Source organism: Meriones unguiculatus, chromosome 20, assembly GCF_030254825.1.
Source record: "Meriones unguiculatus strain TT.TT164.6M chromosome 20, Bangor_MerUng_6.1, whole genome shotgun sequence".
NCBI classification, from domain to species: domain Eukaryota; kingdom Metazoa; phylum Chordata; class Mammalia; order Rodentia; family Muridae; genus Meriones; species Meriones unguiculatus.
In genome coordinates, this window is record NC_083367.1 from 53723201 (window position 1) to 53738773 (window position 15573).

Below are 15573 nucleotides of genomic sequence, written 5' to 3' on the forward strand. Positions count from 1 at the left end.
GCTAAGGCCAAGGATCTGACTTGCTTCCATGTATGTGGACCTATCTGCATTGCCCACGTGGCACGCCTGGGTTGGCTACCCAGAGGCTATTTAAGCTGTGGGCTGGCTTTCCCCAGGGTTCGAGGATTGTTCAAGGTTCCTGAATAAACTGCATTGAAAAAAAAAAAAAAAGAAATAGTCCCTGTTCCCCTCACTTTGGGAAACCAATTGGTTACTGAGCTACCACAGGCTACATCTGAGTGGAGGTTCTAGGTTATATCCATACATGGTCCTTGGTTGAATGTCAGTCTCAGAAAAGACCCTGTGCCCAGATATATTTGGTCCTTGTGGAGCTCCTATCCTTTCCCCATCAGACTAACTCCCCTTCTTTCTTATGATTCCCTGTACTCTGCCAAAGCTTTGGTCATGAGTCTTTGCTTTGAAAACACTGCTAGTTAGAGTCTTTCAGATGCGCTCAGTAGACTCCTGTCATACGTTCAATGCACATCCCATCTGTCTTTCTAAATGAGGATTGATCATCTTACCCCATGTCCGCTCAATTGATTATCTTTTTTAGGTGTATAGATTTCATTATGTTTATCATATCTTATAGGTCTATATAAATGAGTATATCCCATGTTTGTCTTTCTCCTTCTGGGATATTTCACTCAGAATGATCTTTTCTAGATCCCACCATTTGCCTGCAAATTTCATGATTTCCTCCTTTTTGATTGCTGAGTAGTATTCCATTGTATAAAAATACCACAATTTCTGTACCCATTCCACCGTTGATGGACATCTGGGTTGTTTCCAGGTTCTGGCTATTACAAATAGAGCTGCTATAAACATGGTTGAGCAACTGTCCTTTTTGTGTACTTGAACAAACTTTGGGTATATACCTAGCAGTGGTATAGCTGGGTCTGGAGGAAGCACTATTCCTATTTGTCTTAGAAAGCGCCAGATAGCTTTCCAGAGTGGTTGTACCAGTTTACATTCCCACCAGCAGTGGAGGAGGGTTCCCCTTTCTCCACAACCTCTCCAGCATGTGTTATCGCTTGAGTTTTTCATCTTAGTGGCCTACTTCTTAAGGAAATATGTATGCATGTTCTATCAGTTGGTAAGATTTTAAAATACAAAATTAAAAATGACAGCAATTTCCCCTTTAAAGCATGTTTGGAGCATGAATGCTTATTATAAAGAGCACTCAGTTACTGAAGAACTGCTTGTATGAATAGTTTTGAATTTTAAGCTGGCCTCTGAAGTTATCTCCATGATTCAGGAGCTGAGCATAAGTGAACAGCGACATACCATCCAGGGTTTGTTCATTCACTTTTGCTTTGTGGGGGGCAGACAACCATGTAGTGAAACACGCTCACTGAGAAAGCGAGGACAGCACTGAATGCTAAAGGGACACCTGGGTTTCATACAGTTGCAAACTGGTTCTTTCCAATACCTGTCTTGGTGGAAACATGCTCTGTAATCTCCCTAATTCCTTAGTGGAGAGCTGTCCACCTCCCTCTGTTATCATGTGTTAGTTTTCATGTAAAAATGACAGCTAAATAAATGGCAATAGCGTAAGTTTTACAATAAAAAAAAATGTATAGCTTGAAAGTAATTACTTGGGAAATGAGAAGTGTCCTAGAGCTCAATTGAAAGTTCTCCTACCTTAGGCAGGCATTAACTTGACATAGAGTGCTAGACCCATGGTCACACAACACTTCTACTGAGTCAATGGCACCAAAGAATGAAATCCACAGTCCACAGATTCCTGCCTACGTGGTGGCTAACAACCATCTTTAACACCCATTCCAAGGATTTTGATGATCTCTTCTGGCCTCTGTATTGCAGGATCATAGTGTATAGACATATATATGGTCAAAAAGACCATAAAAGTAATACATCTAAAAAAAACAACAACAGTGATTGCCTTCACATGTGACTAAGCTTAATGCATTTAACTTATTGTATGTTATTTATATGAGTGTTGTATGTATGTATCGTGTGTATGCCTGGGGCCTGCAGAGGTCAAAAAAGTCCATCAGATTCCCTGGAACAGGAGTTACTGATATGAACCACTATATGGGTGCTGGGAACTGAATCTAAGTGCTCTGCAAAAAGAGAGGATGTTTAATATCTTTTTTCTTTTCTTACCTAGATTACAAGGAAGATGTTGGTTGAACATATTTTGTCTCCAGTTTGCAGGCTTACCAAGGCACCTACTTTTGACCTTGCTAGCAGAGGCTTGTCACCTCTAAGAGGCAGTGTATCTGATACTGCAGACAGTAAACCTCTTATCTTGAAGGAATAATCCCATAACCTAATGCCAATAGGAAAATAATAAACTTAGATAATCAACAAGAAAGATTGTACCCTTCCAAACACTCGGTTAATGGGGAAAGAGGGAAGGAGTCTGTATTCAAGAATACAAAAACTGCTCTTTGAACTCATATAAACATTGGAGAAAACGAGAATGTTAATCATGCAGGGTGTCTCCTCTATGGAGAAAATAAAATACTTGTTTTCTTTCTAGAAGGTTTGGAGTATATTGTTAATGACCTTTGACCTTTGCTATCTGTAGAGTCAGACCTCATCCAGATCCTCCAGAATGCTTATCCCAGTCTCAGTCTGGTGATGAGGCCAGAAATTTCTTTGAGCAACAGATTTTAATTTTACATGGGAGGCTGGAAAATCTAGGTTCCAAAGTCAACAAGGGATAACAGCAGAAGTTCCAACAAGGTAGACAGAATCACAAGCAGGCAATGAAAGTAGATAGGACAAAAGCAAAAGTTTTCCCCATGGTTGTCTTTATATCTGGGATGGTGCCTGGAAGATGCTGCTGTGGGTATAGTGTTCTTGTGGAATGTATACAATTTACTCTTGTTCATTCATGAGGCTGATTTCTCTACCCCGCTATCTGGTTTCAATCCGAACATTGTGTTGTGATGCTTATTCTAAGCATCACCTGTCTCAAGTTTGTGTAAACATGCTACCATTTGTTCTTGGTATTGTCAATAAAACTGACCAGCCAGTGCAGCAATGGAGAGAATAGGGTGGGTCATCCTGGTCCAGAGGCAAGGAGAAAGAAGTGAGTGGGAGGAGTGCTATGAAGAGAGCTCTGAGAGGAGAGGACCTGGAAATACTAGGAGAGTTGAACCAGACCTAAGATATGACTAAAAGCAAGTATAATGTGGGAAATCTGAATGGGAGGAAACTATGACAGCTTGGAGGCTTAGGGTGGAGTAATTATTGCCCAGCATTGTGCTTTAGATTAATTAAATAAATCCTAGTCTCTGTGTGGTGATTTGGGTATACAGCTGGTTTAGGAATAATCAGCAACATGCTGCCTATGCTGCAAGAGAGGCTTCCCCTACAGTTAATGCTTCCAGGAAACACCCTGACATACCCACACAGGGACATGCTTCTTGGTTCGCTCCAGATTCCAGAGCCATTCAAACTGACAACCATCAACAGTTTAAAAACAAGCGGTGTCCCCTAGATTAGAAGACCATAGTCTCTGCTAAAATAAAAGATGAATAGAGATATCATTCAGCTTACACCCTTACTTTCACAAGACAAAATAGATGGGAACTAGGTCAACTGATTCATGATTAAAAATTCTCATGCTGTTTAAACACAAAACAGGATATTTTTTTTCTTTTCATTAAAAAAAATAAAAATGGTGAAACTGTAACCAAAATTATATTCATAATTTACTTGGTAAATTTATATAAAGTGCTACCATGAAGGCATCATAAAAAGTGGAAATAAAATCTAAAATAATAACAATGTATTTAAGCCACCTTTCCACCAAAACACAAGTGTTGTGAAAATCACCACAAACTCATAGCAAAAACGGGAAAAGACTCATACCAATATTGCCCCCTTTAAATGCCAGATTTGGGGAAATCCACAGGGACTAGCCATCTGATCTACAGATATAGTGAGATCAACTAACAAACCATTGAAAAGTTTGATAAGATGGCTGCTGATGTGGGAAAAGACTCCTTCAAGGACATCTGTGCCTTGAATAAACTGAAAGCTGAGCATAAGCATGTTGTCACAATTAACATGTCCTGTGGAAATTAGAGACAAGAAAAAAAAAATTATGGTCATTTATAGCCAAGACACAGAGACTTGATTTTAAAAAAAAAAAAGAAAAAGAAAAAGAAAAACCATGACTACATCTCAGGAAGATTGTACTGTCTGATTGCTGCTGGTGTTGGTGAATTTGAAGCTGGTGACTTGAAGAAAAAGCAGACCCCTGAGCATGAACTTCAGGCTCAGACCCTCCATGTGAAACAGCTAATTGTCAGTGTCAACAAAATGGATCCCATGGGGCTACTCTATAGGCCAAAAAGATAAGAGGAAATTGTTAAGGAACTCAGCATCCACATTAAGAAAATTGACAACAAACCTGACACAGTAGTATTTGTGCCAATTTCTGGCTGTGATGATGACTGCATCCTGGAGCCAAGTGCTAACATGCCTTGATTCAAGAGATGGAAAGTCACCCACAAAGACTGCAGTGCCTGTGTGATCACGCTGCTCTCAGCTTTGGATTGTATCCTACCACCAACTCACCCAAATGACAAACCTTCACAACTGACTCTCCAGGATGTCTGTAAAATTGGTGGTATTCATGCTGTCCCTCTGCACAGGTGGAGACTGGTCTTCTAAAATCTGGCATGGTGATTACCTTTGTTCCAGTCAATGTCACAACAGAAATAAAATCAATTGAAATGCACAGTGAGGCTTTGAGGGAAGCTCATCTTGGGGATAATGTAGGCTTCAGTGTAAAGAAAATGTCTGTCAAAAACATTAGTTGTGGCAATGTTCCTTGTGTCAGCAAAAAATTACCCACCACTGGCTACACTGCTTGGGTGATTATCCTGAATCATCCAGGCCAAATTAGTACTGGCTATGTCCCTGTACTGGATAGTCACATGACTCACATAGCTTGCCAGTTTGCTAAGCTAAAAAAAAAAAAAAGGCATTGATCACCCTTTGTCAATAAGGTGGAAGATGGCCCAAAATTCTTGTAAACTGATGATGCAGTCATTGCTGATATGGTTGCAGGCAAGCCCATGCGTGTCATGAAACCATCTTTTGCTGGGTGATTTTTGCTGTCAGATGAGTCAGATAGTTCCTGTGGGTATCATCAAAGACCTGTACAAGAAGGCTGCTGGAGACAACAAGGTCACCAAGTCTCCCCAGGAATCTCAGAAGCTAAAAGAGGATCATCTGTAACATCTGCCCCCCCAAGCTTACTCAGTGGTGGAAGGAGGCTTCAGAACTGTCCCAATTTTTCATTTAAGTATAATAGTAAAAGAGGGGCAATGATGGCAATGTAGGATAAAACCTTCAGAAGGAGAGAAGACTATTTTGTGAACTTTGTGTCTGTGTATGTGTGTGTGTGTGTGAAAGAGAGAGATTTAAGGTATTTGTTTTTAAAACCAGTACTTTTTAATGGAAACAACTTCACCAAGAATCTGTCACAAATTTTGAGAGCCATTAAAACAAATTTAATAAGGAGAACAATCTTTAAACCTCTTTTTTAATAAAAAATTTTATTAATTACAGTTTATTTACTTTGTATCACATGTAGCCCCTCCTACATCCCCTCCCAATCCCATCCTTCCTTCCTCATCTTCTCCCATGCCCCTCTCCAAATCCACTGATAGGGGAGGTCCTCCTCTCTTCCATCTGACCCTAGCCTATCAGGACTGGCTACATTGTCCTCCTCTGTGACCTGGTAAGGTTGCTCCCTCCTCAGGTGGAGGTGATCAAAGAGCCAGTCACTGAGTTCATGTCAGAGACATTTACTCTTCCCATTACTAGGGAACCCACTTGGAGACTGAGCTGTCATGGGCTACATCTTTGCAAGGGTTCTAGATTACCTCCATGCATGGTGTTTGGTTGGAGTGTCAGTCTCAGAAAAGACCCCTGGGCTCAGGTTTTTTGATGCTGTTGCTTTCCTTGTGGAACTCCTGTCCCCTCCAGGTCTTTTTATCTCCCCCTTCTTTCCTAAGATTTCCTGCACTCTGCCCAAAATTTGGCTATGAGTCTCAGCATCTGTTTTGATACCCTGCAGGACAGAGTCTTTCAGAGGCTCTCTGTGGTAAGCTTCTGTCCTGTTCCCTGTTCTCTCCCTCTTCTGATGTCTTTCCTATTTGCCTTTCTGAATGAAGATTGAGCATCTTACCCCAGGTCCTCCTTCTTGCTTAGCTTCTTTAGGTGTATAGATTTTAGTAGGTTTGTCCTATATTATATGTCTAATATCCACTTATAACTGAATATATACCATGTGTATCTTTCTGCTTCTGGGATACCTCACTCAGGTTGATCTTTTCTAGTTCCCACCATTTGCCTACAAATTTCATGATTTGTTTTTAATTGTTGAGTCGTATTCCATTGTGTAAATATACCACAATTTCTGTATCCATTCCTCAGTTGAGGGACATCTGTGTTGTTCCCAGATTTTAAACCTCTTTTAAGAGTAGGATTTGATGACATGAAGAGGACAGGAGTTCCACAAGGACCAAATATATCTGGGCACAGGGTTCTTTTATGAGACTATTTCTCCAAACAAGGACCATGTATGGATGCAACCTAGAGCCTCTGCTCAGATATAGCCCTTGGTAGCTCAGTATCCAAGTGGGTTCCCTAATAAGGGGAACAGGGACTGTTTCTTATATGAACTCGATGGTGGGCTGTTTGACCTCCCCCCCCACCCCAGGGAGGAGCAGTCCTGCTAGGCCATAGAGGAGGACTTTGCAGCCAGTCCTGAAGACACCTGATAAACTAGTATCAGATGAAAGCGGAGAAGGTTCTCCCCTATCAGTGAACTTGGAAAAGGGCAGGGAGGGTGGGTTTGGGAGGGAAACAGGGAGTGGGATACAGTAGGGATACAAAGTTAACAAACTATAACTAATATTACAAAATAAAAATTAATTTAAAAAAAGAATAGGATTTGAACTTTCTTTAGACTAATTCTAGTGAGTCACAATTAGAAAAGATCCACATACAGATAAATTGTGCATCTAAGGGAATTCCAAGCAACTCAATCAACTTTCTTTCTAATTTAGGCAAACCACAAAGGCAAACCAAATAACCAAATGAGGGCTCCTTAAACAGGTCTTCAGCAGCAGCATTATAGTACACTAAGCAAAAAAGGTCATCAGGGGAAACAGTTTTTAAAGAGCATCTTCCAAGATCAAGTGTCCACAGACCAATAAATCTCAATAAGATACAGAGAGAAAATACTTTTCAATAAAACTATAATGGCACTGTGGAGACAATTCTCTACTAGAAATAAAAAAAAAAAAATAGAAAGAAAAAAGAAAAGGAAGCAAACAAGATAGTGGAGTCAGAATTAACCCCAGAAAAGATTTTTGTGAAATTTGTGAAGAAAAGAAAATTTCTTTTAAAGAAAGAAAATATCTTCTTAAAGAAATTATCTTCACAAAAAGAAATTTGTGAAGATAGTCACCTATTCTCAAAGATAATTTGTCAATTAATTCACTAATATTTTGTTGAAGAAGCAAAAAGAAGACACCATTTTAAGTGTAGCATATATCGGACAAGATAAAATGTAGTATAATGCAAAACTATGAATGCTGGGCAGAATTCGGTAGCACACACCTGTAGTCGTAGAACTGGGGAGGCTGAGTCAGGAGGAATGCCACTTCAAAAACAGCTTGAGTTACGGAGCATAACTAAAAATGAACTTCCAAGACTGGAGCAGAGGATAAGAGAGATAGAGAGATAAAATTAGATGCTGTATTGATTAAGGTTATCCAATGAAGCAATCTTAATCTGTTCCTGAAGAGAAACTCACAAACACACCCAGAAATAGTTTTACCAGCTATCCTACAATCCCTTATCCCAACCGGTGATCTAAGTGTTGGTTACTTTTCTTGTTTGGGGGACAAATTATCAGGCAAGCAACTACTTAAAGGATGAAATGGTGTTAGAAGACTGTTAGAAGACTACAGTTTGAAAACAGGTTTTCTATTGATGAGATGAAACACCACAACTGAAAGCAATTTGGGAAGGAAAGGGTTTATTTAGCTGACTTTTGTACATCATATTCATCATTGAAAAGGTCAGTGCAGGAACCTAGAGGCAGAAGCTGATGCAGAGGCTGTGAAGAGGTGCTGCTTACTAATTTACTTCTCATGGCTTGTTCAGCCTGCTTTCTTAGAGAACCCAGGGCCACCATCCCACAGATTGCACAATGGGCTGAGCCTTCTCATATCAATCATTAATTAATAAAATGTCCCCAGTCTGTCTTTAGTCTGATTTATGGAGGCATTCTCTCAGTTGGCATTCTATCCTTTCAAATGACTCTAGTCTGTGTCAAGCTGACATAAAACTATCAGCACACAGTCCATCATAGTGGGGAAAGCATGCTAGCAGAAGCACAGGGTTGTTGGCTACACAGCATTTGCAGTCAGTCATCACAGAATGAGTAAGAAGTGAGGTAAAGGCCAATGCTGATGTGTGTTCTAATCTCACCTCTTGCTGTGATTAAAAACACTCCAACTGTGCCCACATATTTTGGTTCTGTTGCTGTCCTTGTGGAAGGAGCTCCTGTTCTCTCCAGGATTTACTATCTTCCCCTTCTTTTAGTAAGACTCCCTGCATTCTGCTCAAAGTTTGGTTATGAGTCTCAGCATCTCATCTGCTTTTTTTTTAATATTATTTTTCTTATTAGTTACATTTTGTTAACTCTGTGTCCCAGTTAACTCTGTATCTCGCTCCCTCATTCCCTCCCCAACCCCACACTCCCACCCTGGTCTCCTCCCTGCCCCTTTCCAAGTCCACTGATAGGGGAGGACCTCCTCCCCTTTCATTTGACCCTGTTTTATCAGGTATCTTCAGGGCTGGCTGCAAAGTCCTCCTCTGTGGCCTAACAGGACTGCTCCTCCCCTGGGGGGTGGGGAGGTCAAAGAGCCTGCCCTTGAGATCCTGTTAGAAATAGTCCTTGTTCCCCTTACTTTGGAAAACTACTTGGTTACTGAGCTACCACAGGCCACATCTGAGCAGAAGTTCTAGGTTATATCCATAGTCATCTGCTTTTATATACTGCTGGGTAGAGTCTTTCAGAGGTCCTCTGTGGGTGGGCACAGGGGTCTTTTGTGAGACTGATACTCCAACCAAGGACCATGCATGGAGATAACCTAGAACTGCTGCACAGAGGTAGCCCATGGCAGCTCAGTCTCCAAGTAGGTACCCTAGTAAGGGGAACAGGGACTGTCTCTGACATGAACTCAGTGGCTGGCTCTTTGACCACCCTCTTCCAAGGGGGGAGCATCCTTGTCAGGCCACAGAGGAGGACAATGCAGCCAGTCCTTATGAGACCTGATAAGCTGGGGTCAAATGGAAGGGGAGGAGGACCTCCCCTGTCAGTGGACTTGGAGAGGGCCATCAGAGGAAAAGAGGGAGGGAGGTTGGGATTGGGAGGGAGTGAGGGAGGAGGCCACAGTTGGGATACAAAGTGAATAAACTGTAATTAATAAAAAAAATTAAAATTCAATTAAAAAACTCCAACTAAAAGCAATCTAGGGGGAAGAAAGGGTTTATTTCAGCTTGTAGGTTACAGTCCATAATTGAAGTAAGATAGGGAAGGAACTCAAGCAGGAACTTAAAACAGAAAAGAGAAATGGGAGAAAAATGCTTGCTGGCTTGCTTGTTGGAACATGCTTAGTTCGCTTTCTTATATAGCCCAGAACCACCTCATCAGAGAATGGCAACACCCACAGTGTTGAGTCTGTGTCCTCCGTTATCAATTAATTATCAAGACAATTTCCCACTGAGATGGCTACAGGCCAATCTGATCTAGAAGCTCCCCCCATTGAAACTGCTTTCTCAGGTAATTGTAGGCTGTGTGAAACAGACAGTTGAAGATAACTATGGCAGCAAATAAGGCTCTTCCAAAAATGCTATTTCAAGAATAGAAAGAAAACCCTGTTTTGAAAATTAAACATGACCTAGCAATTTTACACCTAGGTACTTAGCCACAATAAGTGAAAACACATTTTATACTTGTACACAAATGTTCATAACCCTTTTATTTATAATAGTACATAACATAAAATAAGCCAAAATGTCCATCAATACCTGGGTAAACAACTATTGTATAACCACATAATTAAATTCACTCAACAAAAAATATGTAACCTTTGATGTTTGCTATGACATCAAGGAATCTCAATTTTGGTTTATATAGTAGCCTAGAAAATGCACACTAATGTGGAAGATATGACTGGATGGTTAATGTGTATACTGCCCTTTTAGAGGACCAGATTCTGGTGCCAAGAATCCATGTCAGGCAGCCCACACCTGTCTGCTGTTCTAGCTTTCTTTTGTACCCTGTTGGCACCTGCATTCACACATGCACATACACACAGTCACACATTTACAAATACATAAGAGGAACATAATTTTTTTAAAACTAAAATGCAAACTAATGTACAGGAATGGCAAGCAGATTACTTTTGCTTACTGGTGGGGCAGTGGTGTGGAGAAAAGGCAATGGGCAAGAACTGAAAAGGTGCCAGTGGAAATTCTAGAGATGATAGATGTGCCCATTGTCTTGATATTGATGATGGCTTCACCAGTGTGTGAGTTTCATGTTTAAATAGGAAAACAGAATCCATGAACTTTGAAAGCTCTTAGAGCCCAGGCAGTGCCACAAAACCGCTCAGATACTAGTTTCTGCTAGATATTGATGGCTTATTTGAACACATTTTCCAAGCCGATCAATCAGAGCCACAGTAAGGACTCAGGAGCCTAACTGTGACAAAACCTGCTTTTATGGCAGTCTTTTTATAGGAAAAACCAAATAAAAGACATGGGGAGGGCAGTAACATATTTTGGCTAGCTATTCAAAACAATATTAAGTTTTTTGCTAACTAGAAAAAGTATTATCAGCCAACCTTTAAGCTGATTGGTTCTAAGTAAGGTAAGTAAGGGTCTTCCAAAGTACATCCTGAGTGCAACCAAGTGCAACCAGGTATATAGATAACAAGAGTGCAACCAGAGTGTAGCCAAGTGTGTGGATAACAAAGTATGAATTATGACGCTATTGAATTATAGTAAAATATGCTTGATTCTGTGGCAGGGTCTGTTAGGTAGGTTAACTTGGGCTTCTGGAGGACTTTGTTACTATCAACTATGAGTAACTACTTCTAGGAAGCAAGGGTAAAAGTTTAAAATGTTTTAACCTAATTTCACCTTATAAACAAAATGAAAGCTGAATATGCTGAATACAAAAATGGCTGCAGTTGCGTCTCAAAGCAGGCTTCAACGAAATAATTTGTAAGTTACACATTTAACAAACGGCATACATTTGGAAAATATAAGCAACTCTCAAAACTTAATGACAAAAAGCACATTTTAATGCATAAGACATGTAACCAAAGAAATTTAGAATAAAATTACAACAATGTATTTTAATTTATTGTTATGAAAAATTACTTATTCCATACTTTCAGGAAAACAAACTGTAATACATTTGGAAAGGAATTTGACACTCTTTATTTACAGCTTTAGATATGCTCATACATTTTGGCCTATCAATTTCCTTTTGTATACCTAAAGAAGAAAATAAATATACTATACAGGTAGTCAAAAATATGTGTTTGAAAATATTCTTTAAAGCTTTTTATTATATTGGATAATAAGAGTGAACAAACAAATGAGAAATGTTGTGTAAATATGGTGAGGAAATAAAGATCTCTGTGGATAGCAGACAGGAATCAAGAATATTGTCTAACCATGCTGCTTAGAATTTTTCATAAGTAATCTTAATGTTCAAGGTATTATTATAATTTCTCAGCCAAGGAAACCACCAGTACTAGAATAGAAAATGTTGCTTTTTGTTATTCATAAAACATGAAACTCTGAACAATTTATGGGTATTGAAAATAGGTTTGTCTCTATATTTTATTTTGCAATATTTTCTACAATAAATAAGTTTGGATTTTTAATAGATTTTATTAATTTCAATTAGGTACTTAGTCTTCCAGGTTGGTAGCATTCAAGTATTGATTCACCAGATGAAAAGTCAGAGTAGAAAATGAGAGTGAAATGCTGGATCTGCTTTGTACTAAACTTTTTATAAACACAGATTAAGATAGTAAGACCAATTGGCATGTTCTTCCAAAAACACAAAATCAAGTAACCTAGTTTCTAAAATTTTATGTGAATACATGTTTTAAGGTTGAGTTAAAGAACAGGGTGAATATAAAATATTGCTTTTGGTATTCAAGGATAGATGGGCAAAAAAATGTGTGTGAATGAATAATGAGTAGACTAATAGATTTTTATAACAGAGAAAATTTTGTTCAATCTTTTTGTTATATAGCTGTAGCATTGAAGACCTTCTACAATCCTTATATTAAGTCTGTTAACTGTATCTATCTAGTATTTTCTAGTCCCAGATTAAAATGCTAAACACTGTTCAGAATTTTCTTTGAACATTAGATACCTGATAGCTTTCTTATTTTTTATGACAAAATTATAAATGGGGTGTAAAGCAGCCTGTATAATAATAAACGATAGAGACAGAGTAGCCCAAAATATGCTAGAGTGAGCCTTGGCTGGTTTACTGTTTGAAGCTGTCACCATTTCAAAGAACATCTGGAGAATTTTTAAGCTGTTCCTGGGGTATCCTATCCTGTTCTCTGCTTTCTCCTCAGACCAGCACTGCTGCCTTTGCTATGCTGGCCACTTTACACATTCACAACTGGTCTCATCCAGTTGCTGCTCTCACTACCTCCATCTGGCCTGGAAACAAACATGTCTGTTCATTGCTTGTTATACCATCAACGCTGTACAATAAAATGTGCCATCAGTCCTCTAGTTACACAGAAAATTAGATTTATTTTTTTACTCATGTTTAGTAAGAGATTGGGGGCTACAGAAAAGAAACACAGGAAACTACAAATACTCATAAACATTGTCACATAAAAAGGAGCACCAATAAATTTCAGCATATATGCACATACTGTTAATCACAGAATAGAATCTACCCCTGGATCATCACATTCTCTAATGAGCAGAAAATCAATTATCTTTCCAAATGTGCAGATTCTCTTTCTCCTGGATACACATTTGCTTCTCAATAAGATTTCCTAAAAATCACTTTAAGTCTAAAAACATTTTGGTCTATAAATGAAGTTACTTCTTTGGGTTTCCTTAATATGAGCCATTTCTGAACTTACATTGATCTTGCATTTTCAATATAAGCATTGTGTTGCAATTTCTCATCTCCTATTCCTTTCGTTTGTCAAACTTCTTTATCTTCAGTTAGATGACTAACACACTAACAACAGAAATAATATATTTCTTATTACTCATAATTCTCTGCAAAATCCTGGACATAGAGCACACTTGTGACACTCAATGATTTAAATGGATGTGAGTGATAGAAGGAAGATAAATTGTAGCTGTGAAGGCAATGATCTTCTCTAAATGCACATTCTCATTCTTTAATGGTTTGATTAAAATGCTTAGTCTCAAATACAAGAATAAACAAATATCAATGTAATTGCTATCAAGAAGCTACAGGAATGGAATGCAAGACTGAAAAAGAAAACAACAACATATAGAAATAATTAGTTACTTAAATTTACAATACTGTGTTGTCCATTTGCCTAAGCTTTTAGGGACAAGAATAGTCCTTGAAAACATATTCCGTTTTAATATCAGTTCAGGAAAACCTATAGACCAGTACTAACCTAAGCCCATTAACCTGCTAACTAGGAACTATCTTGAAAACCCACAGTCTATTATTCATGCACTAGAACAAGGACATACAGAATAGCACACTATTCACCTCTAGATGCAAATACTCAGTTTTAATATGACTGGATGAGTACTGCAGTAAATGAAAACAATGAAAAAAGAAAAATGACTAAAGTCAAAGCAAAAGCAAAAATCCAAAGAGAAAGCACTTGAAAATAACCCTCCACTACTATTATTGGCAAGCTCACACTATAAATATCTATTTTTTATTCTTTCATATATTACATCCTGACTGCAGTTTCCCCTCAGGTCCATCCCCCAAGCTTCTCCTCTAACCTCTCCTCTCCCCCAGATCCACTTCCTTTTCTGCCTCTACTTAGAAAAGACCAGGCTTTCCAGGGACATCACCCAAACATGGCATAGCAAGCTAAAGTAGAACCAGCACACATCAAGGCTGGACAAGGCAATCCATTAGGAGGAAGAGTCCCACAAGTAGGCAAAAAAATTAGGCACAGCCCCCGATCCCATTGTTAGGATTCCCACAAGAACACCAATTGTATATATTATGGCCGAGTACTTTCTGGTTGGTAGTTTAGTCTCTATGAGCTCCTATGAGCCCAGGTTGGTTTTCCTGTGCTGTCCTTGACTGCTCTGGTTCCTACAATTTTTCCTCCCCCCTTTTTCCACAGGATTCTCCAAACTCTGCCTAATGTTTGACTGTGGGTCTCTGCATCTGTTTCCAGCAGTTGCTGGGTGACACCTCTCTGATGTCAGTGTTATTTGTGTTTTTGATCTTAGCCATTCTGAAAGGTATAAGATGGAATCTCAAAATCATTTTGATTTGCATTTCCCTGATGGCAAAGGATGCTGAACGGTTTTTTTTTTTTTAAGTGCTTCTTAGCCATTTGACATTCCTCTGTTGAGAATTCTATTTAGATCTGTACCCCATTTTCTTTTTTTTTTTTTTCAATGCAGTTTATTCAGGAACCTTGAACAATCCTCGGACCCTGGGGAAAGCCAGCCCACAGCTTAAATAGCCTCTGGGTAGCCAACCCAGGCGTGCCATGTATGCAATGCAGATAGGTCCACATACATGGAAGCAAGCCAGATCCTCAGCCTTAGCCAAATGTGGAATTGTTCGTGACAGAGAGCACTCACCATCGGGAAGGTGGAAGGCGGAAACCAGCTCCATCTTTAAGGCATAGCATTCCGCAGCTCTCTACAGTTCCCCCTTTTTGTTTTAGACGCATCAGGCAAGAGTAGAGGTCTGATCTCTGATATTAGAAATAAATTGGGACTTTGTACCGATGTTCATTTAGGTGTCATCCACCCAAAGAGCATCAGACCCATCTGAAACCTTTTTCTCAGAGGCGGGACCTGGGGCATCAACCCGCATGCAACCAGACATGCTCTTCTCTGGGTCCAAAGCGGCTGACCCTGAGTGCAGTGCTTAGCCTCGCATCCTGAGCGTAACATTTTAGCTTTTTATGGTATCCAACCATGCTTGGGGAGAATGTCCTGCTTCAATGGCTGTAAAGGCCTGAATGATCATGGCTGCATCACACTGTTGTGAGACTCTTTGTGTGGAGCGTTAGCAGGCCTTCTGGTGTTGGTCTCCTTGGTTTGCCTGTGGTATATATGTACCCCATTTTCTAATTGGATTATTTAGTTTGTTTATGTCTAGTTTCTTGAGTTCTTTAGATATTTTAAATATTTGACCTCTGTCAGATGCGGAGTTGGTGAATATCTTTTCCCATTTTGTGGGCTGCCATTTTGTCATGTTGACAGTTTCCTTCGCCTTACCGAAGTTTTTAGTTTCATGAGGTCCCATTTACTAATTGT

At 39.4% G+C, this 15573-nt stretch overlaps 1 pseudogene; it reads left to right on the forward strand.

The window, feature by feature from the left end:
• Window positions 1-3867: 3867 nt before the first annotated feature.
• LOC110557975 (putative elongation factor 1-alpha-like 3) lies at window positions 3868-5226 on the forward strand (annotated as a pseudogene).
• The last annotated feature ends 10347 nt before the right edge of the window (window positions 5227-15573 follow it).